We start from the raw sequence: 23,277 nt of genomic DNA, 5'->3' as shown, positions 1-23,277 counted from the left end.
CTTGACATCTTAAGGAACCATCTCTATCACAAATGGATGACCCCTGGCTTCAGGATTTGGACCTGAAATCTCAAGACAGTGGGATTCTGTTGACCTGAATATCAAGAAAGAATAGCAGAGTGGTTGATATGAGAGAGAGATTTGGAAGAAACTATTAGTTTCTTCACTGTTTTCTTTTAGGTGGTGCCTTTAAAACAACATAACAACTAGAGGGTTTTTAACTCAGGGAGATTGGATTACATGTTTTATTTGTTCCAATGGGTTTTATAATCATCTCTGCCCTGGCTTAATGGGATATAAGTTGTACAAGTCTACTGTGGGCCATTTTGGGCCACTTGTCATTTTGTACATTGGTATCTCCACTTAGGAGCACCAGTGTGGCACAGTGTTTTGGGTGTTAGATTAACATTCTGAGACACCAGGGTCTGAATCCCTGCTCAATCATGCAAATTCAGTGGGTGACCTTGGGCAAGTCACATTCTCTCAGCCTCAGAGAAAGGCAATGGGAAAACCTCCTCTGAACAACTCTTGCCGAGTAGCTCTATGACAGGATTGCCATAAGTTAGAGGCAACTTGAAGGCACATAACAACAACAAATCCACAGTTAATTCAGGAAATGTTTGAAAGGATGCTGTAGATGTACAAATGCTTCTGCCTCTAGCAGCAAATAGAAAAAAGGATATTAGGGATGGGCAACTAGTGTTGAAATCTAGGCATTCTTCTTATGAATGTACTAGCCATCTCAAAAGTGACTCATCTATAGCAACATAAAATGGTTGAACAAATGAGACCATCAGAAGGTCATTAAAATCAAAGTATACTGGTGACAATTTGTTCTTGTTGCCCTTAGCATACATCCACAGTTGGCAGAGGAACATGCCATCTGCATAATCTTGCCGAATGGCAAGGAGAAGTTGATCATACATTAGGTCAAGGGTGAATAAGTCCCAGGTAACTGGAGATCAATTTCCGCCCCCCTCTGTGATCCACCATGGATCTCACCCAGCCCCAAATACTGATTCACCCACAGGAAGTTCATGTTTAATTTTGATGGAGGAAAAACAAGCAGATGCTTATTGGAATATTTGGCCACCATAGCTCTTAGTTATGTACATTTTTCTTCTACATTTGTCTGCAGCAGATCAGACTAGTCAGAAAAGGCCAGTCCCTATGCTCAAGAATCAAACAGCCACTGGAATGTCACAGATGCTTCACCTCATTTGCCTTGTTTATGTAAGTACACCACTAGATTTTTATATTCCACTAGCACTGAGCAGGTCTCATCCCAGTAGGGCCCACCCCATCACATCCCTCACCCCATAAAGCAAGATCCTGTGCCTTGCTTTACAAGAGAATCACTACTCTTGGAGGCTTACAGGAACAGTATTCTTGTGTTTTGGACAGATATTTTTTTTTGGAGGAACAGAAAGTCTGAGATGGGCTAGGGGTGTGCATGATACCTTGATCACATGTTTCCTACGTGCGTTATATGCAGGAATATGGTAAGTTACCATTGTTGGATCACCTGAAACATAACTTTCCCATCCTAAAATATTTATGCTGAATATAATTGCAGCAGCAGCAGAGAGCTTTATCTGCTATATTCAGAACAACAAAACAAAGTTGTGCAAGTTATAATTGACTGTTTCTCTGAAAGTCTAATATGATGCAGACAGAGTCAAGTTTAGCCACCTCTCACTTTTCTATTATGAGCTTCTGATTTGTTTTGCTTTGGTGTTAAAGGTCACCAGCAGGTTATTTAGTGGTGATCAGAGTAACATTGTGGAAAAAGCAATCCAGCCCAAGCGTACTGTGCAATTGCAATCCTGCTGTATATATTTGAGTTGTCACCTGGGGAAATCTAGACTACAGCCTTCAGTAAAGATCAGCTTATCCACATGGACTAAATCTCTGGTATGGATTACATGCATCATTTTTATTAACTACCAAACGTGTCAACAAAGGCACTGCAACAAATTATCAATAATTCTCCCTTTAATTACACTGAAATTTAAAAGGCAAATAAAGCCGAACATGAGATGAGAAATTTACAGTGACTTTTGCACAGGAATGTGGCTTTTATTAAGCTTGCAACGGGTAGCCCATTGAGAATGTAGATAACTTTAGTGAGATATATGGGCAGTAGTTAACCTTTAATGTATGCTGAATGCCTTAGGTTTTCACAATAGAATTTTTAGAACTGATCCAAACTACAGACAGACATAGGGCACTGTGGAGCTATTTACAGAAGTCTTGCCTTCCCCTCTCATCCATTGGCACTTTTATAGATGATAGTTGCTTTGATTTCCACCAGAGGAGTGTAAATATATGTGTTGACAGGCCACATAATTATAAGCCAGTGAAGCTCTATCCAAGGGGAAAATGACAAATAGGAATTTTGAAAACCCTTGATTCTTTTAAAACAAGCAACAAAGAGACAGGAGATAGTAACAGATATTGTATATGTGCAATTCATGTGCAGAATGCTTCTGAAGTCCGTCCTTCCTTCCTTCCTTCCTTCCTTCCTTCCTTCCTTCCTTCGTTATCTCTCTCTCTGACTGATATTCCACCTTTATTTTCAAATTGAGACCCATTCTAACAAGATTAACTAAAAAGGTTCAGGGAAACATAGTGGATGAGATACTAAAACCAGAGCTTGTATTCTAGCAATGAAGTCTGAATCACTGAGGGTGGAGAAGAACAAAAGGGAACACACCTTTGGCTAGGATGTAAAAGACCACAATTTTACTGGTTACATCTTTGGTGTAGATTTGGCTTTCTGCATGGATACTAGATCTCAGAAACTGGTCTACACACCTGCCAACAAATGCCCAACCCAATTCACCTGCTGGGAAACTGTAGGGATAGGGTGAACCCCTGGGCTGCAGGGAATGAGGCAAGCTTGTAAGAGCATCTGAGCTGGGCCAATGCCTATAGATCTCCCTCCTGACTCTTTAAAAGACCTCCCTTCAAGTGAGGTGGATAAGCCTACCCAAGTTTGAAAATAAATTCAGCCCTATGGCCACACATACCAACATTTCTAAATAAAGTTATGACCCTGAAAGTTATTATAAATCACAATGTCTGACACGAAGACAGTTGTTCCTATGAAGGTAGTGATAACCCTATGGGACAGAAGGTACCCCTTGGTAAGATTCCTTTTCTGTACCATCTGTGTAAGGCCATGGCAATGCCCTAGTCTTTGACTTGTTGAAGCCTGTTTACATAGGGAAGCATTAGTAGGGAAGTCCAAAAGGGACTGTGCCAGGCCTCCCTACTCCATTATATAGCTGTGGGACTGACTGACATTGCTGGGGCCACCCCTTGATCTTGCCAAGGCTCTTGCTTCACCAGTTCAAATGAGCATGTTCCTCTGCCCACATGGACATGTACACATTGACAAAAAGGGGAGGGAACTGCTAGTTGCAGCATAGGCCCACTCCCATTGAAGGCCCCGATGCTGCTGGGTGCAAGGAGTGATCTTGAATAAGGTCCTCAAATGACCCAGCTAGGTGGGGGATTCAAGGAGCTTTCACCCCAAAAGAGTCACTTGTTTAAGCCCCCAACTGCAATATCGAACCAGAATAATTATAAGCAACATAACACACACCAATAAAGGTATAATTATATAAAAAGTATCACAACCTCTGTTAAAAGCTCCTCCTTCACTACCTGGTCAGGTCTTTGTCTGCCAATGGAAGGACAACAGGGAGCAGACCAGATTCCAGGGATGTAGCAACAGAGGCAAAATGAGGCCATTGCCCTCCCCTCCTGTAACTTCAAACATCTATTGAGCATTTAGAAATACGGTTTAGGCATCCAAAAGAAAGGGATAGACAATGTGTCCACCACAAATATATGAGTTCTTGTTGTGAAAGATTTTCACTGGTTCATTATCCACAATAATAGAAATTTAGGGACTGAAGGAAAAATTCAGTAGAGGGAAGAGAATTCTTATTTGGAGGGGCAATGCCTTCATTTTGCCCCTGTTCTAACGACACCCATGCCAGCCTAGGGCCCCTTAGAAGAGAATTACAGAAATTGAGCAGAAAAACAGAGGAAATCTGTCCTTTATGTAAAGCATGGAATTTATATTTTTTGAAATATTCTTGTGCTTCCCCACTAAAATGGCCTCTGTGGTGGTGTGACTAAGAAAAAGGCCTCTCCCAAAATTCTGGAAGTCTGGGTGGCCCCATGTGGAAGAATGTCATCCTTTAGGTCAATCCTGCCTCTATAAGAGTCACAGAACTGAGCTAGATGCATTGCAGGAAATCCATGAGCAAAATATATTGTGATGCTTAGTTTTTGTGTTTGTTTTAGCACACAGACAGTAGACTGAACAGCCCACACATGCCATCTGATCACAATCTTCCCCATTGTGGAGAAACAGAGAAGTCAGAATCCTATCGGTAGCTGCCAACATGAGTAGACAAATTTGTTACTGGATTTACATAAGTGTTTACTCACCATTCAAGAGTTTGTTCAGTGGGGATACTCTGGTTGAGAATGTCAGGTCATTGCATTTCTAGTAGCAATTTCTAGTACTTTCTAGTAACATCTAGTATGTCAATGTTTGCATCTATGAATATACCTTTTTCAGGGCACATATAAGTAGTGATCCTGAAAGAATCTCTTGTTATATAGGAAGCCCTTGGTATCCACTGGGATTTGGTTCCAGGACCCCCCATGGATACCAAAATCTGTGCTTGCTCAAGTCCCATTTAAATACAGTGGCATCGTAAACTTGTGTCCTTTATGTAAAATATCAAAATCAAGGTTTGCTTTTTTTGGAATTTATATGTTTTGAAATATTTTCACACTATGGATGGTTAAATCCATAGATTAAAAAAAAAAAGCCATGGATATAGAAGGTTGACTATACAAAGTGGGTCACTACCTGCACAGTGTGAGAGGAATTTTTTTTCCTATGGCTATATCTTCCTAGTTATCACATGGCTCTTAAATACAAATAATTTCGGTGGCCTTAAAAAGATTTTTGAAATGTTCTTCTTACAAGGCATGAGCTCCACCTTTGTTCCTTCTCCATTCCCCAGACACATACTTCTCTGTTTTGATTTACAATGAGCTTGTTCATAACATGAACTATATGAACATGCAGAGAGAAAACTTTAATCATTCCAGAGACCTGCAGTGCCTCTGGATGTTGTAATACTGTCATGGTAACAAGCAGAGCTGCATAAGGGACACAGAGAGGCTGAGATTTTGGATAGTGCTGACTGAGAGAGAAAAGACAATAGTGTTTTCATCTTGAAGTCCCAAAGGCTCAGGAGGCTTGAAATGGAAAACACACAGATTCCTATGCACAGGTTTTGTTTAGGGGCCTGCCCTGAAATGATGTAACAGCCATCTTGGCTGCTATAACTATTTGAAAGTGCATGATGAGGAAGAAGAGAATAAAGTCTGAACTAGATTCATCATTAGTGATTTCCTATGAAGCTCAAAACTTTCTCAACTCTAATGGTTTGGAAATGGAAAATAACAGAAAATAGCTGGCACTGGAAATAGCAGTGCCATTTAGAAAATAAGTTTGGGGAGAAAGGAATGTGGGCAGGGAGGGCAAGACAAGATAGGTTGAAAGATCATGAGGAATGGTGTCAAATCACTTGTTATGCATCCTCCGAGCTTCTGCAAGTCTAAAAGCATCATTTTTCTAAGCTCTGAGTAGAGGAGTGGGTTTGGGGCATTGGTTATATTTCAGTACTGAAAAGATTAGCGGAACAGATTTCAAGACCCACATTTGAAAACTGTCCAAATGCCATTATAGTTCCAAATACAATTGTACTTTAAGAAAATCTGTTGTAATTCTTTATACAATGTAATAACTTAAAGCAAGAGTAAGAACCAAGCAGCCCTCCAGATGTTGCTGGTCTACAGCTCCCAGCATGTCTCACCATTGGCTGTGCTAGCTGGGGCTGTTGGGAAGTTCAAGTCAACAACATCTGGAGGGCTGAATGATTCCTACCCTGATAGAATGCAATCATATCATACATAGACTAGACCTGTGGTGGTAAATCTGTGGCATGTGTGCCCTCTCTGGCACGTGAAGCCATCTCTGAAGGCATGTGGTGGCCACAGCAATTAGGGGTGAGGCACTCACTTGGCCTAGCTCCTTGTCGCAACTTGGTTCACCTTGGGAGAACCAGGCCACAGCAAGGAGCGTAGGCTTGCGCAGCCAGCCCGGCTCCTTGCCATAGCCTGGTTTTCCCACAGAAAACCGAGCTGTAACAAGGAGGGGAAGTGCGTGGTCCTTCTGGGTGGAAGCCCCACCCTTTCCATCTGGAATCTCTGCCCCTTCTGTGTGGAAGTTTTGCTTCTTCCGACCAGAAGGCCAACACCTTCCTATGCTATGGGATTCTGAGAACTGTAGTTTTGTGAGGTGTAATAAGGCCATCTATGGGGGGTTTCTTGGCAAGATTTCTTCAGAGGAAGTTTGCCATTGCCTTCCTCTGAGGCTGAGAGAGTGTGACTTGCCCAAAGTCTCCCATGGTCAAGCTGGGATTTCATGGCCAAGCTGGGATTTGTGCCCTGTTCTCCAGAGTCGCACGGTCAAACCACTGGCTCTCTTTGTTCTTGTTATTGTGCTGTGCCTTCTGTGCTTTATTATGCTTGCTGCTGCTGTTGTTATTGTTGTTGTGTGCCTCTAAGTTGTTTCCAATTTATGGGCCCAGAGCACCCTTCCTCCCTTCCAAGCACCGGTTCTTGGGGACCCTAAGGTGAAACTATCATGGGGCAAGCTTCATCAGAGGGGGATTTCCACTGCCATTTCCTGAGGCTGAGAGAGAATGATGTTTATCACACTATGCTCTTAAAGAGCTACTATTCCAGTGTGACTCCTCTAGCAGCCTCCTGTTGCATGCTGGGATTGGCAGTTTTAAGGAGCTGAACTTCTCTGCCTGAGAATTCTAAATACCACTCCTTAAAACTGCCAATCCCAGCATGCAACAGGAGGCAGCTAGAGGAGTCACACTGGAATAGTACCTCTTTAAGAGCATAGTGTGATAAACATCCATGACTTGTGTGTGTGGTGCCATCAAGTTGTTTCTGATTTATGATGACCCTAACATGAAACTATAATGGAATTTTATTGGCAAGTTTTATCAGAGGCGGGTTTGCTATTGCTCCCCCAGAAGTCCTGCCCCCAGAAGGTGGAAATCCCACCCCCAGAAGTCCTGCCCCTGGAAGGCAAAAGTCCTTCCCCCTGGAAGTCCCACCCCCTAGCATTGGGTGACACATGGTGCAGGAATGCCACTGAGTTTAGGAACTCAGGGTCTGGACAGACTGGCACTTTGTGCCGGCCTGGTCCCAAACGAGGGCTGTGGTAGGGTGGAACATTCACATGGTCCTAAACCCTTCCACATGTCATAGGCGCTATCTTGGCATGCCCCCTGTTTACATGATGTGAACCAGATGGCCCTCCAGATCCTCCTCTGGGCATAGTTGTGCAGCAATAGAGTTGCAGTTGCACAGGAGTTCCCCTTAATACCAAATGATGGATTCATTACTGTTACTTCCCTTAATAATCTTCCCCTTGATCTCACAATTAACACAGTTTAGTGATGGGAGAAGGACGCTTGCCTCCCGTGTGATAATCTCCTATGAGAGAGTTATTGAGCTGCTAGTTTTGTTCCTGGGAAGGTGAAATAAGGTGATGATGCCTTAAACTCCCAGGGTTCCAAGTAGCCATCATGATTGTTCACTAGTTTGCAATTTTCTGGATTATTTCTTAAGCATAATCCAGGCCCATTTGTTTGTTGGTAGAAATCTCTCAGGCTGTAATCTGATTCAGACTTACCTATGTATAAATTCCATTGAATTCAGTGGAAGTTACTTCAGAGTAGATAAACATAGGATTGATGTAGCTGCCCAAAGATAAATACATTCCTAGGGGGTGATCAGTTTGGGTGTGGGCTGCACCCCTATTATCCACAAATTGTCCTCTTCGGTGTACTAGGGCGCAATTATTGTTTCTTACACAACTAGAGAGAGGGATTGAAAACTCTTATGAACTTCTTCTTTGTTAGCCCTAACCTGAGAATGTGCACATATAGTATTCATTCCATATCTTCCTATTCTCCTAATTTAACAAAATTTATTCTACTCTCAGTCAGTTACAGTTTTAAAGAAGCAGCTCATATTGTGAGGTGAGTTAGTTGCATTTCATATCTATTTATTTATTAAGGCAATCCACGTAGAATAGAAACTGCATATAAGGGAGCTACCAAAGCTGTATATAAAGCATTTAAACTCTTCATGCATTTCAAATTATAGTGATAGAAAATAGCATAATAATTTCACTGTGTTTCAAGCAAAATAATAATATTGTTTTTCTTCTGCTTAGGTTCCTTCCACTTGTTCCTCTCCAAGGGGTCATAAAAGACATAAAAGGGCCTGGGACCCAGAGGCTGCAGGATTCTGGAAGTTGTAGTCCATAAAATAGCTTTAATCTCTGTCTCTGATGTTCTTGCATGTGGCTTAGTGTGTGGTGTGCTTGAGATCCCTGCCTAGGTAAGGTTCCACTGGGGGCATGACCAGTAGCAGTAGATCTGTGACATTCTCTGTGGATATTTGGGGATATGGCTGACCAGGACATTGCTATGTTTTGAATTCATTTATCTTAAGTCATAGCATATGCTCATAGGATCTGTGATCTATGGGAGAGTCTCCATTTGAATATGGTAAGACATGCACTGGTAAGTACAGTCAGCCTTCAGTATTTACAAATTTTTTATGCACGGATTCAAGCATCCATGGCTTGAAAATATTAAATATATATATATAAAGTCCACAAAGCAAACCTTGATTTTGCCATTTTATAGGTGGGACACCATTTTACTATCCATTGTAAATAATGGGACTTGAACATCCACAGATTTTATTATCGGGGGGGGGGGGGGGAGGTCTGGAACCAAACTACAGTGGATACAAAGTGCTCACTGTATGTTCAGTGGTAGCAGATAATGAAGTTAAGAGAACATTAACTGTCCTGAGTCCCAGTCTTGGGAGAAGGGCAGGATATAAATAAATATAACAACAACAGCAAAATTATCTCCCCTGCATTTATCTTTTACTGCTACCAGTCATTCTGTGTAGCAAAGTGGAGAAAGCCATCTAATCTCATCTCTAATATCCCAATCTTTAAAGGCTTGTCTATCCCAGTGAAAAACTCACCTAAAACTAGTACTAGCAGTCTGCATGAGGTATGCTACATCAGGAGAGCATCCATGTTTTGTTTTTCCCCCCTTATCCTGACTTGGCTGCAAACTAAGCAAAGCTGGGGAAAACTCTGATGTTTCCCAGAAACCCTGCAGTGATTTCAGGTTCATTATTCATGTGGACAGCTGCAACAGGTCCAATTCAGACTGATTCAGTTATCCACATACCAAGAGCTGTGCATCCACTTCCTCCTGCTGAGCAGCACAGGGAAAGGGGCATCCTGTTTTCAGAGCTGCCACTACCACTTTCTCATGGGCAGGAGCTCAATGTAAAGCCTGCCTGGCATGCCATCACTTCTGCTGAGGTCAGAATGGGGGCACCACTAATACAGTCAGAGAGAACTAGCCTGGTAACTACTTCCCAGAGGACGTTTTCTGCTGCCACTTCAAAAATCTGGACCGATCTGCCGGATGCAATCCACCACCTGACGTCTTTGGAGGTCTTTAAGAAGGGAATAAAAACGGATCTCTTCCAGCAGGCCTTCCCAAACTGATCCCCTAATCTCACTTTCCACTTGCTTAAATTGTTCTCTTTGGACTGATTCATTCTTGACTGATCTTATTGCCCATTGTTTGGGAATTGCTTTTAACGTTAATTTTAGGGGGGGGGGGCAGGGAGTGGGAATCTGGAATCTAGTGCACCTTTATCTACAGTTTCTGTGCTTTTGATTTTATTGTTTTCTCTTTTTTATATGCTGTTACCCGCCTTGATCCAACACAGGGAGAGATGGGTTATAAATAAATAAATATTATTATTATCATAATCATCAATGAACAGTGGGCAGAGTGATCCCCCCTCCTTGTTGCTCTCAGGGGGTTGTCCCATTTTACAGGGTGTCCTGTTTTTACTTCGACAGACAGGCTCTCACAGGAAGCTGGTGAGGCTGCAGTGATGCCATCAAGGGATATGGGCCAATGGGGTTAACATGGTATAAGGTCAGCTTCCTGCGTTCACAATGACATTGTATCACACTGGATTCAGGCCAGTGGTAGTGGTCATCATCGTGGTTGGGCTGGGGCCAGACTGGTTCATAACGCTCTGGAGTGGCCCTGAATTATGTCACTGGTGTAGATGCACCTTAAGATTCTGTAGTGTATTTAAGCTAGGCTGTTCTGTTGTGGCCTCATAAAAAACAGCAGAAATAGTAGTGGCATTGACTTGGTTAGCTTGTGGGGTTATTTTTTATCCTGGTGTCTTTCATTTCATTTCGTAGTTATGCAGTTTTGTAGGTTTTGCAATATTTTCAGCTGCTTTGCTTTATCGTTAAGTCTCAGGACCAGACCTACCATTACACAGACTGAGTTGTCTAGACAGACTAGACAAACACAATTTGTCTAGGCAGATTAGATTTGTCTAGACAGTTTCTAGACAGTCATCTAGACAAACTAGACAAAAACTGTTTCACTGTTATGTCAAACAGCTTGTCTTGCACATCCTAAACCACAAGCCTCAGGAGATGGGGAGGACACTGTTTCACTCCAACTGCTGAAGTAACTGCTTGTGCAGTTTGTTTTTTTAGTGAATAGAGATAAGAACACAATAATTATTGAAGAAGGTGGAAGAACAAAATAAAAATATGTATGTAAATCTTTACAAATGTTATTATGCAAGAATGTCCTGAAAACTATGTACTTGTTGATGATTTTTCACAGTTCTTAAAAAGAAATCCATACATGGGGGTTCTTTTGCACAGAAGAAGCATTTTCTGCAAAGAAATGTTTTTTTGCTCAGAAAAACCTGGAAATAAAACACTGCCATATTGAAATGGATTCTACCAGGCCCCACTGCTGGCTAATGCTGATAGGATATGCAATGCAACAATATATGTTAGGCTGCAAAGTTCTCGCCCTGCTTAAAAGCATTAAGCAATGCAAGGAGAAGGTTATCAAATAGATTTAAATATTCATGATATTTTTTAAAACAAAAATAAAAGCATTCTATTAATGTAAGTCTGTCAATGTCTATCAGCCCCAATAAAACATTGAGTCTCTATGTGAAGGCAGTATCTCTGAATATTTTTATATTTTTATTTGAGTGTTGGGAATTTGCATATACTGAAGGAGACATTTTGGAGATGAGACCCAAGTCTAAACATGAAATTCATTGTTCATATACGTGTCATACACATAGCCTAAAAGTAATTATATACATAATATTTTAATAGTTTTGTGCATGAAGCAAAGATTGTGTACATCAGAAAGTAAAGTTGTCACTATCTCAGCCATCCATGTGGATAATTTTGGATTCTGGAATATTTCTGATTTTGGAATTCCTGATAAGGCAGGCTCAACTTGCATAAAAGCAACTTAATGCAGGGTGACTGAAAATTATCATTTCAGTTTCAATTATACAGTGCGTCCTCACCTTACGCAGGGATCCGTTCCGGATCCCTCCGCGTAAGGCGAATTTCACCTATGCTCAAGCCCCATTGTTTCCAATGGGGCTTGTGCACGGTGGCCGCGGCGGCGCAGCAGCGCGGAGGCGCACGGGGCACAACGGGCGCATGCGCCCATTCAATTGAATGGGACGCGCTGCCCCTTCCGCCCCGCATGTGCCCCTCGGCTTGAGCGCGTATGCTTAAGCCGCGTATGGCGCGGGCGCGCTGTATATAGAATTGAAATTGTAAAGATAATTTTGGACACCCTGTTCATGAAAATCAGTTTAAAAATAATAATGTCAATAGAATATAAGCATATTAAATTATTCAACAAGTTAAAACAGCTTAAAACCAGTTAAGACAGTTTAAGAGAACTTAAAACTATGCACATGGGCAGACTGCAGAGAAAATAAATATTTTGGTCCCAAAGGGTTAAGTAAAAAGTCATGTTTTAATTTGGTGCCAGTTTTAACTTCGTGCCATGACAGAGAGGTTTACTGATGTGACACAGAGGACGGTTCCTCCAACAGAACTCAGTTCTTGGCTAAGTGTATAAAGGGAGAAATGTTCCCCTTAATTACCTATCATTATCATTTTGATTATCATTATCATTATTATATTTATTTATAGCCTGCTTCCCACCTCAAACTGGGACTAAGAGCAGCTTACAGTTTAAGAGAATGTTAACATTAAAAACATACAAAAGTGAGCATTAATACTACAGACTTGGGCAGCCAGCACAAAAAGAGTAATCTTTATACCTTCCTTCCTAGCTGGCATCAGTCAGGAACTAAATGCTGAATGAAATGAAGCTCAGTGGGTCTTCCTTTGTTGTTCCACATAGGGCATGGTGCATCTGACTTCAGAACCACGGTTTCTGTGAAAAGAACAACCTTGAAAGCTGCCCAGCACAACCTAGCTCATTGCTGGCAGCATCTCTCATCAAGCTCAACAAGCTGGAGGTGGCACTTATTTGTAACAGCATATTCAGTGCTGTAGCCGAGTCTCCCATGTGCCATTTTGGTCAGCAGCAGTATAAATTGATTTCCCAATCCACATATTGCTTTTGGAAGAAATGCTTCTGGAACCAAAGGGAGAGCCCAACTTCTGTTCTCCAGCCACTGCCCAACAGCAGAACTAATTAATTGTTGCGACAATGGCAAGCAATACACTTGCTCATAATGTTAAGCTTTCTGATTAGGAGGGGGGGGGGGAAATGTTCCCCTGCTTGTATTCTTATGCCATGGTGCCATTTGGTTTGTATAAACGTGGAGAGAGAGAAATATAAATATTAATATGTATATGCCTCCGGAGGCATGTCTATGTAAGGCTTCCATTATTAATTCCAACGTTAAATATTACAGCCAAATGATGTACACTCCAGACAACAACAGCAGCAACAAAATAACTTCATTTCATCCCTGTCTTAAAGTAAATATTTTGAAGTGAACTGAACAACCATTTACCAAGCATAAAACAAATGCTAGCTACTATTATTTCTATTATTATTATTATTATTAGCCCCACATTAACTTATTGCTGTTTGTATGGGAGAGTTTTCACGTCCGGAGTTGGTCGATATGGATGTGACAAAAACAGACAAAAACAAAAACAATATAGATGACTGATGGTTGTAAATGAGCATTGATATTCGTTCCCAATGCATTTGAGATAAATTGGCAATAAATTATCCCTCAACAGCAGAAACTATAATTTTCCTAAATTTGAACCAGCCCACTCTTTCTGTATACATGTGAAACAAGTTTATTTTATTTTATTACTTTTTTCCCTGGTAACTAAGGCTGTCTTGCCCACACACATTAGTGTGGGAGTGACTGATTGCTTAGGATTCTATTTGCTGTGCCTCAAGAAACAAGTTAATGATACCTAAAATGGAATCTTTCAATTTTGATCTAGGAAAAGGCCTAAAAGACACAGATAAGTGAGGCCTAATCCATATCTTTCCATTGCAGGGGGCTGAACTTGGTGGTGATGTACATGGGGAGTCTATTTCTGTATGGGCTCTTCCCAGCATATGTTTCCAATACCATTTCATTTCCTCGCCCCAACTTATGGCTCTTGCTTGAAGAAGTTACCAGTGGATTATTTTATTTTGTCAGTAAATATCCCATATTTCTCTTAATCTCTAAACTGCAGCTGCAACACTATCTCTCTATTCCTCAGGTCTTTCTGAACAATGTGATGTGACTAGGAGGCTGCTGTAGCAAGGGAGAATTATGAAAAGGGCAGATACATTTACCTAATTTCTGTAATTTCCTCATTCTATACTACATTATTCAGGAGGCCAACTGATCATCTGGAGGGAGGTATGTAAGATGAATGAAAGAGGGAGACATGTGATGGGAAATTGTTCTTCCACAAATGTCCTTAAGAACACATCCAGACTGGTTGAAAAGTCCCAGATTTCCAAGATTTCCCTTGCTAATGTTCAGGGCTTCTGGGAGCTGAATTCCAAAACACCTGGAGGACCAAAGCTTGGGAACCACTGCAATTTTGTCTCTTCTTGGGTCTTCAGCCAGCAGAGCAGTTTTTCCAGAAGTTTGCTCTATTGGCATATATCTGAGATCAGAGAGCAGAAGGTACATATGATTAATCTTAACCCCTTACAGCCAGCACATCTTTCAGTTAGAACTGAAATGCAAGCCAGCCATCTGCTCCTCCTTCCACCACTCCTTCTCCTTCCTCAAACAATATATAATAGTCCCCTCTGGAGTTACGTACTAATACACGGCAAATACTGAATAGAATAGATTTGCATGTATACCATATCTGTATTTTTTAATCAATAACATTTTCTTTTTCTTTTTTTACTCCTGTCAAAACTCATATTCTGGAGCCATGATGGGGAGAAGTCAGTGGTGATCTGAGCCTTCCTGTTGCCTAAAGTTGGGTGTCCTGGGCCCAGTACTGTTCAAAATCTTTATCAATGACTTGGAGGAAAAAATTGGGGGAATACTTATCAAATTTGCAGATGACACCAAATTAGGAGGAATAGCTAATACTCCAGAGGATAGGATCAAAATTCAAAATGACCTGAATAGACTAGAAAGCTGGGCCACAGCTAACAAAATGAACTTCAACAGGGAGAAATGTAAGGTACTGCACTTAGGGAGAAGAAATGAAATGCACAGATATAGGATGGGGGACACCTGGCTTAAGGAGACAGCATGTGAAAGGGATCTAGGAGTCCAAGTAGACCACAAGTTGAACATGAGTCAACAGTGCGATGCGGCAGCTAACAAGGCCAATGCAATTTTAGGCTGCATCAATAGAAGTATAGTGTCTAGATCAAGGGAAGTAATAGTGCCACTCTATTCTGCTCTGGTCAGGCCCCACCTAGAATATTGTGTCCAGTTCTGGGCACCACAATTCAGAAGGGACATTGAGAAACTGGAGCGTGTCCAAAGGAGGGCGACTAAAATGGTAAAGGGTCTGGAAACTAAGCCCTATGAGGAACACCTTAGGGAGCTGGGTATGTTTAGCCTGGAGAAAAGAAGGTTAAGAGGTGATATGATAGCCCTGTTTAAATATTTGAAGGGATGTGATATTGAGGAGGGAGCAAGCTTGTTTTCTGCTGCTCCAGAGACTAGGACCCGGAGCAATGGATGCAAGCTGCAGGAAAAGAGATTCCACCTAAACATTAGGAGGAACTTCCTGACAGTAAGGGCTGTTTGACAGTGGAACACACTTCCTTGGAGTGTAGTGGAGTCTCCCTCCTTGGAGGTCTTCAAACGGAGGCTGGATGGCCATCTGTCGGGGATGCTTTGATTGTGATTTCCTGCATGGCAGGGGGTTGGACTGGATGGCCCTTGCGGTCTCTTCCAACTTTATGATTCTATGATTCTATGATTCTATGGTTTCTAGAGTGAGCAGTGGTAGACACACCATATCAACCTGAACACCACTTTTTGTGGTTGGTGATGCTCTCCACACAGCTGGTCCAACCCAGATGCTCCATTTGGAGGGCTCTTTTCATAGTGTATTTTGATAGTTTTCTGGCAGGCAATCTCCCTGGGTGCACTGCTAACAACCCCTCATTCTGAGGACCTTTCTAAGGGCTTCTCTACATGGGTAAAATAAAACAATATCACCTCCTTTTCAGAGTCCAGATGAAGTACAGGACAATTCAGATTGAATTCTTTCCAGTGCATTTGGGCTTTAATCTGGGGGCGGGAGGGACTGGGTATTACTCCAGATTTGAACAGAAAATCCAGATATTCATTTGTGTGTGTGTGTGGATTGCGCATCCCAGGGGTGTTGGGGTGCATATGGATGGGAGGAGTTTTTGGTGGATAAAACTGGTTGGATCTGGCAAGCCTGGTGTGTGTTGCCATGTTTTTCTAATCCAATGTATGTTCAGCCATGAGATCAGTGGTGAGAGGTTAGATCAGTCTACCCCCCCCCTCTCTTTCTCCTCCCTCCCTGAATGTTGTACTTGTTTTTACTGTTTTTACTCCTCCCTCCCCAATCTTCTCCACCCCTCAAAATGAGTGTTGTGTCATCTTTGTTTTTACTTCACCGAATGGAGTGTGTGCTCTCCTCTCCTTTCCCTTCCCCCCAATCATTCACTCACTTGCTCTTGTAGAGATCTGCAATGTATGTATGGGAGGGATATGGGGAGTGGGAATGCATGAGATCTCTGCACTAATGAAAAATGAAAAAGTAAACAGTAAAACAAAGATGACTCAACATTGATTACGTGGGGGTGGAGACTCAGAGGAGGGGAAGAGTAAAAGCAGTAAAAACAAATATGGCACTAAAAGCCCCAGGGGGACAGTGGTTAAATGCCTGTACTGCAGTCACTCACTCAGAAACCGTAAGGTTGCAAGTTCAATACCAGCCAGGGTCTCAAGCTCTTCTCAGGCTTGCATCCTTCCAAGGTCACTAAAATGAGTCCCCCAGATTGTTGGGGGCAATTGGATTACACTTTGTAAACCGCTTAGAGAGTGCTTAAGTGTACGGATAAGTAGTAGAGAAATGTACTTGCTATTGCAATTGCAAAAACAAATATGTATTCTGGGAAGGTGAAAAAAGTTAGTCCGCTGGGGAAAATGTGTGGCCAGTTATGCCAATGTCATCTTGCTGTGTCTGTGCGTGTGTGGTGTTAATTGCTATGGGGTCACTGCAGACCGGAAAAAATGCAAAATGAGGTTGGTTTTTTTTCATCATTGTAGATGCATCCTCAGCAATGTCTATAGATTTAAGTACTGTCATTAGTCCTGAGAAGAGCAGACCCATTCAGTCAATGGGATTTATCTATGTATTTATGCAATGTTCAACAATTGATTGAATAGGTCTACTTGCATTGGGACTGACCAACAGGATGCATTTGGCCAGCTCTAAAGAGGTACACATCAGCCATTTCTTAAATGTCCTTAAAAGGTAACTAGAAAGTATGAGTTGTTATCCCTGTCTGCTTATTATCCTACTTTTGAAATATAACTTTGTTGCAGAAAAAAGATAGCTCAGTACAGTTACTTATATTGCTTTTAACTAGTTACTTCCAAGCCCCAATTAGTAATGTATGAATAAGAATGTTAACACTTATCTTACTGTGAAGAACACTAAGATGACACAGTTATGTTGCCATTGCCACAGTTACATTAAGAGGTTTTAGTGGTGAAGGACTTTATCACACAGGGAAAATCGGGGGATTCAAAAGGCATTATCCAGGGAAAATCATGCAATCTCGGTTAAGATTATTACATGATGTCGCAATTAGAGAGGGCTTATCCTGGGAATAACCAGGGAATAACCAGCAACAAATCATTCACGGGGAAATCCAGGGGTTTTTCCCTGGTTAATCCCTTTGTTTTCCTGGGATAAGCCCTCTCTAATCACAATGTGTGTGATAATCTTAGCCATGATCTCCCAACTTTCCATGGATAATTCCTTTTGAAACCCCCGATTTCCCCCCATGTGATAAAGTCCATTTTAAAGTCTTATTTTAAAGGAAAGAGTAGTAGAACTCTTAAATCTTCAGTTACTCTTAAATGCCACAAAACTCATTCATATCAAGTTAATTAAAACAGAGTCCCCTGAATAAGTGTTATTACAAGATAAATTTAGAACATGTTATTTGTTGGAATTTTGACACTTAAATCATTGGTGGGACACACAAGGCAAACTCTAATAACATGGGACAGGATTAGACTGTTCCAGTTTTTTGCCTAGTTAAAATCAGATGACTGAAAAAAATAATAATACAAGATGGTTAGATATCCAAGTGAAGTCTTTATGTAGCCTCCTCCCAAGGCTAACTTAAATTATAGAATTTAGAGTTGACAAAATATGACAACCGCTAAGGAATAAAATCCTGTGGTAATTTTATAATAAACTATAATAGCCATTTGAACACATGACTCATTTGTGTGAAGGATGCCTAAAACCATAGCGTTCAACTATCCCAAGAGTTTATTGCACACGCTTTTGTGTCTGTTCTGGGCAAGGGCAGGAAATGCGCATGGTCAAGTGAAAACGGAGTTTATTGCAAACTAAACTGTTGGCAAGGTGTCCCCATGCCATTGCCGACCCTAACCCATCCCCGAAACAGGCTGAGGCATGTGAATTTTGCTCAGCCAGAAAGTTTCTGGCTAAGCAAAATTCACATGCCTGAGCCTGGCTCAGGGATGGGTTAGGGTCAGCAATGGCATGCTGACAGTTTAGTGTGCAATAAAATCCGTTTTCACTCAGCCACACACTTCCCTTTCCCATGCCCAGAATGGAGACAAAAGTGTGTGCAATAAACACCCCAGTTTATCAGGGACAGTCCCAACTAGTCCTCTGTCCCACTTTTTCAGCTGCTTTTAAAATGTCCTGGTTTCTGCCTCCTCTTTTTTCTTCCTGTCATCCTCAGCTTTAAAATGCAAAAGTAGTTTTTACTAGATTAACTCAGCAGGGAAGAGAAGGTGGAATATTGTCCATCCCAATAGACTCAAGCAAAACCAAACTGCTGCAACCTCTCCTAGCGCGCGCACACACACACACATATTGCTCTCTTGATCACACACTCACAGTGTAACTTGGCTACATGTGCCAGTTTTCATTTGTAAAATGTCAGAAGATGTGTGAATCTGGTTTTACAACAAAAACAATTACAATGCTTGACTAAAATGAAGACAACACCTCCTCTCCTCCTCTTCCTTCAAAAGCAATCTGTTCATTCAGATCAACACCGTGCCCAACCAACCATCAGCTCTTCTAGCATTGCACACAACATTTCTAACAAAGGAGATATACCCCACAGCCACCTAGGAGTTAAAAATATTCAATGCTTTGAAGAAGGATGAGGTGTAAAACAACTCCATATGTGGACCATGAAGAAGAGGTGAAATTATATGTACCTTTTCCTACAGCTCCTCTGTTATATTATTCTCCACAGCCGTTTCACAAATTTATTGAGCCATTTCACTCTGCACATAAAAATCCCTCTTTAAGGTCTGTGCTGAGGTCTGCAAATAAAACAGACCCTGAACCAGGAAAGCGGGGCGGGGGGAGGGTTTCCATTTGGCAAGCAAAGGAATGCCACACCGTGGGTCTGATGGCAGATATTTTCTAGGAGTACCATGCTTGGGGCTATTTTAACTCATTTGCCAACCATTTGCTCACAAGGCTGTTTGAAAACCCATATCCATCAGAGAAGCTCTCTCTCTCTCTCTCTCTCTCTCTCTCTGTGTGTGTGTGTGTGAGAGAGAGAGAGAGAGAGAGAGAGAACACTTATATCAATCTGTAGTGCCCAGTGTTCCTTGTTTTGCTCTCATGTAATGGGTTAATTTAGCTCCGCAAAGAGACAAACATGGTTCTGTTTTGGAGAATGGGGAGGATTGATTAAACTTTTAAGCATTGTTTCCTGGCCCTGAGATAAAACAGCAAAGCAAGAGGAAGTGAAAAAGGTCCCTGCTGTCTTTGAAGAGAGACATTAGTTAGGGGGAGATTTGTTACCTTATTTCTGGATAAGAAATGATTCTCTTTGGTCTGAGTTTGCCAGAGCCTGGCATGATACTGAAATAATGAATTGGAGGTTTGTTTCAGGCAGGGCGGAGGCTTCAGACCCTGTTGACAACAGGCTTGAGATATTTGTGACACTGTTGATCCTCAGAGGAAAAAACACACACACACCTCTAGCTGTGCTGCCACACAGGTGTGAGCGATTGACCCTGGACAGCCGTTATTTATAGCTTTTCATTTTGTCAGATGCTCTGTCACTTGAGCCGCTACAAGAAGTAATCTCTTCAGACAGGCAGGGCTGAGTCTGTTGGCTATCATCTCTTTCCATCTTTCCTCCACAAACCATCACAATCAAGCCCAAGTTGCAGAGCATTTGCTTTGTGACTCAAGGCTGCACCCCCTCTACACACCTGTGTGTGTATGAAATATAACAACATAAAAATAATACAACCAACCACTGCTCTTTAAAATTAAAATTTAGCAGCCATGCTCACAACTTTGATCCATACTTCATTTATATCAGGGTCGAGGGACCTGTGATTTTGACAATGTTGTCAATTCTATTTCTTCTATTTCCTGTCAAGGCTAGCCAGCTTGGCCAGTGGTGAGGTATGATGGCAGTGGTAGTTCACTGAAATATGAAGGGATGGAGATTCTTCACCTTTGATTTATATCAGAGGTGGGGAACAATAGAGGGTGGCTTCTCCTTCCTCACCACTTGAATCCTTTTATTGTTTCTGGTAGTAGTGGTGGTGGTGGTAGTGGCAGTAGCAATAGTCTCTAGCTGGGACTTTTTCAGTTGGGCTTTCCTTGCCAGGTATGATCGACACTCCACACAACAAATAGATGAACAAATATATGTTCCATCCTCCATTCCTAACTTGAGAGTATTCAGTAAAATCTTACACTCTATTTTTTTGGTAGGAAAGTTAGAAGAGCTTGGAAGTTGTGCACCTCTAGGGAGATGCTCACGAACCAGTAAACTGGGGTGGGCAACCTTGTTTCTGTTGAGGACCAGATTCTGTTACGGTTAAATCTCATTGTTAACCTCATCTAGAATACACCAACTGAATCAACGTCAAACTGGTAAACCAACATGTAGGTAAATTGTATAGATTCAACTAGTCTACTCCAGCTGGTACCAGCAATAGGTTTCAGACCACTGGTGGTGTGGAGGGTCACAACACTAAAGTGGGCAGGGCCAACCATTTCTTTTTTGTAGTTTTACATGGGTTTTTTGAGCTATGTGGCCAGGTTCTACAAGAGTTTATGAAGTTTTGCCAGTATTTGGCACAGAGAAAGCCACAGATTCTGGCAAAACATCATAAACTCTTCCAGAACATGGTCACATAGCCAAAAAAAAAACAAAACAAAAAACAAAAACAAACAAACAAACAAAAAAAAACAAACCACAAAAAACTATGGATGCCAGCCATAAAAGCCTTCAACTTCACATTTCTCTTTTCTTCTCTTTCCCTCTTTTTTCCTGCCCAGTAAGTCATGAGAGGAGTGACAGAGAATTCCAAGGATGTTTCTGAAGAGATTGCTTACAGAAAGCTTCCCCATTTCTTCCATTGCTAAACCCATTTGAGACAGTCCCTTCTCCCCATAAGCCATTCTATGTGCTGCCCTCTCCTGCAATGGAATTAGGCTGGGTACTATAAATTGTGTTTGAGTGTTGGGCTAAGACTCTGGAGATCAGGATCCAAGTCTCAACTTGGTCATGAACCCACTGGGTGACTTTGGACAAGTCACATACTCTCAGCCTCAGGGGAAGGCAATGACAAACTTCCTTTGAACAGATCTTGCCAGGAAAACCCTGTGATAGGTTTACCTTCTGCCTTGAGTCAGAAACAACTTGAAGGCATGTAATAACAACAAACTATAAATTATCCCCCCCTCCCCAGCAACTAGATGATCCTCTCCCTTCCTCCTCCTTATACATGCTATATTAAGTGCAGCTTCCTCCATTCTGAACTGAAGTAGGTTCAAATGCCTTCAAATACACACAAAGAAATGCCAGGAAATCTTTCCCAATTCCAGAGCTTTGAAAAATTAGTTTTTGGAAAATAACCTAAGAACTTCTCAGTCAACAGGGGACCTGTAATCCCAAAAGTATCTTTCCAAACTTTACTATTAACTAAGGCTACTTTGAATTTCTATTAAGTCACTAATATTCCTTCTGTCTTGTTTGTAGAGCAACCTCTTATCAATTATTTATTATTTATTTCAGTTTATTTTTATTTAAGACTTTCCTTTTTCTATATATTAAAAAATTCAAGATTGGGCAGATTGTAGGAACTTCAAAGGGAAGCCATAAATAGCTCCCTGGATTTTTTTCTTTAAAAAAAGAAATATAAAGTTACAGAAATAAGTATGCTCATGACTGGTTTGCAGCGAGGGAAATTATTTTTGTTCTGAATGTCACAGATAGAATTGTGGCTATTAGTTTGAGAATCAGTGTATTGTAGTGTTTTGAGTGTTGGACTGAAATCCCCACTCAGCCATGAAAACCCACTGGATGACTTTGGGCAAGTCACCTTCTCTCACCCTTAGAGGAAGACACTGGCATCTCCCTCTGAACAAATCTTAACCGGAAATCCTCATGAAAGGTTCACCTTAGAATTGCCATAGGTCAGAGAAAGACACATGCTATATAGTGGAGCTGGGATACATCCTTCATGTAGATTCAGACTTAGTTGCAGGTCATGTTGGGTTAATTATTTGCCATGGCACAACAGATGTATTGTGTAGACAGCAATGGAAGTGGAGGTGAACAAACAGCATTGTTACGCATTACGGTTGCCCATTGAAGTTTCACACTATGCACTTGCAGTTAAAGATATACATTGCATGAATTTGCTATTCTGCATGAAGGTTAGGGAGTGCGGGGACAGACTGTGCTGTATGACACTCCAGAGGGAGATGTACACCTGTGGGGCGGTACACTCTGTGTGGGGCAACTGGGAAAGTGAGGAAGAGTTTTGTGTCCCTTTCTCCCTTGTCAAACAGATGCAAGCAGCCACATCAGATCCCAAGCAACCATCGAAGGCCACAGCACTGCCCACCAGAGCAGGGCCTGTTCCTTGGTGGGAAGGCAATGCCTTTTGCATGGGGTCTGGCATGGCCAAATGGCCATCAGAGGCTGCAGCACTGCACTCCCGAGCAGTGCCCAGTGCTCAGGTATGCATGTGTTTGTATTTGTATACCTTTCATTTGGGGTCTAGCATGGTTTCTCCTCAGAGCATCCACACAAGATCTCAAATGGCTATCAGAATTCACAGCAGTCCCCCAAGCGGTGGTTGGCAGCAGCCACACTGGGTGATACCAAACTCAGGGACACCACTGTTAGTGGGCCAAAATGATGCCGCCAGTCTGGTGACCAGGGCTATTTACAGGGGGTATATGCTTCCTGTTTTGTAAAACCTTAACTGTCTACCAATATGTTTCTGGGCATAATTAAAAGTGCAGGTTGTGACCTATGTGTACTATTTCAGATAGTTTGGGCACAAGCCATAAAGGGGTTTTATGGCTTGTGCCCAGACTATCTGAAATAGTACATCTTCTTTAGGAATGTAAATCTGTGTGAGGTTTAAAACACACTGCAGAAATAATCCAGTTTGAGACCACTTTAATTGTCCTGACTCAGCGCTAGGAAATCCTGGGAATTGTAGTTTATTGTGGCACCAAAGCTCTCT

The sequence above is a fragment of the Sceloporus occidentalis genome, unplaced genomic scaffold, assembly GCF_023333645.1.
Source record: "Sceloporus occidentalis isolate IW3139 unplaced genomic scaffold, rSceOcc1.0.p SCAF_264, whole genome shotgun sequence".
NCBI lineage: Eukaryota > Metazoa > Chordata > Lepidosauria > Squamata > Phrynosomatidae > Sceloporus > Sceloporus occidentalis.
Note: the sequence above shows the minus strand (reverse complement) of the source record.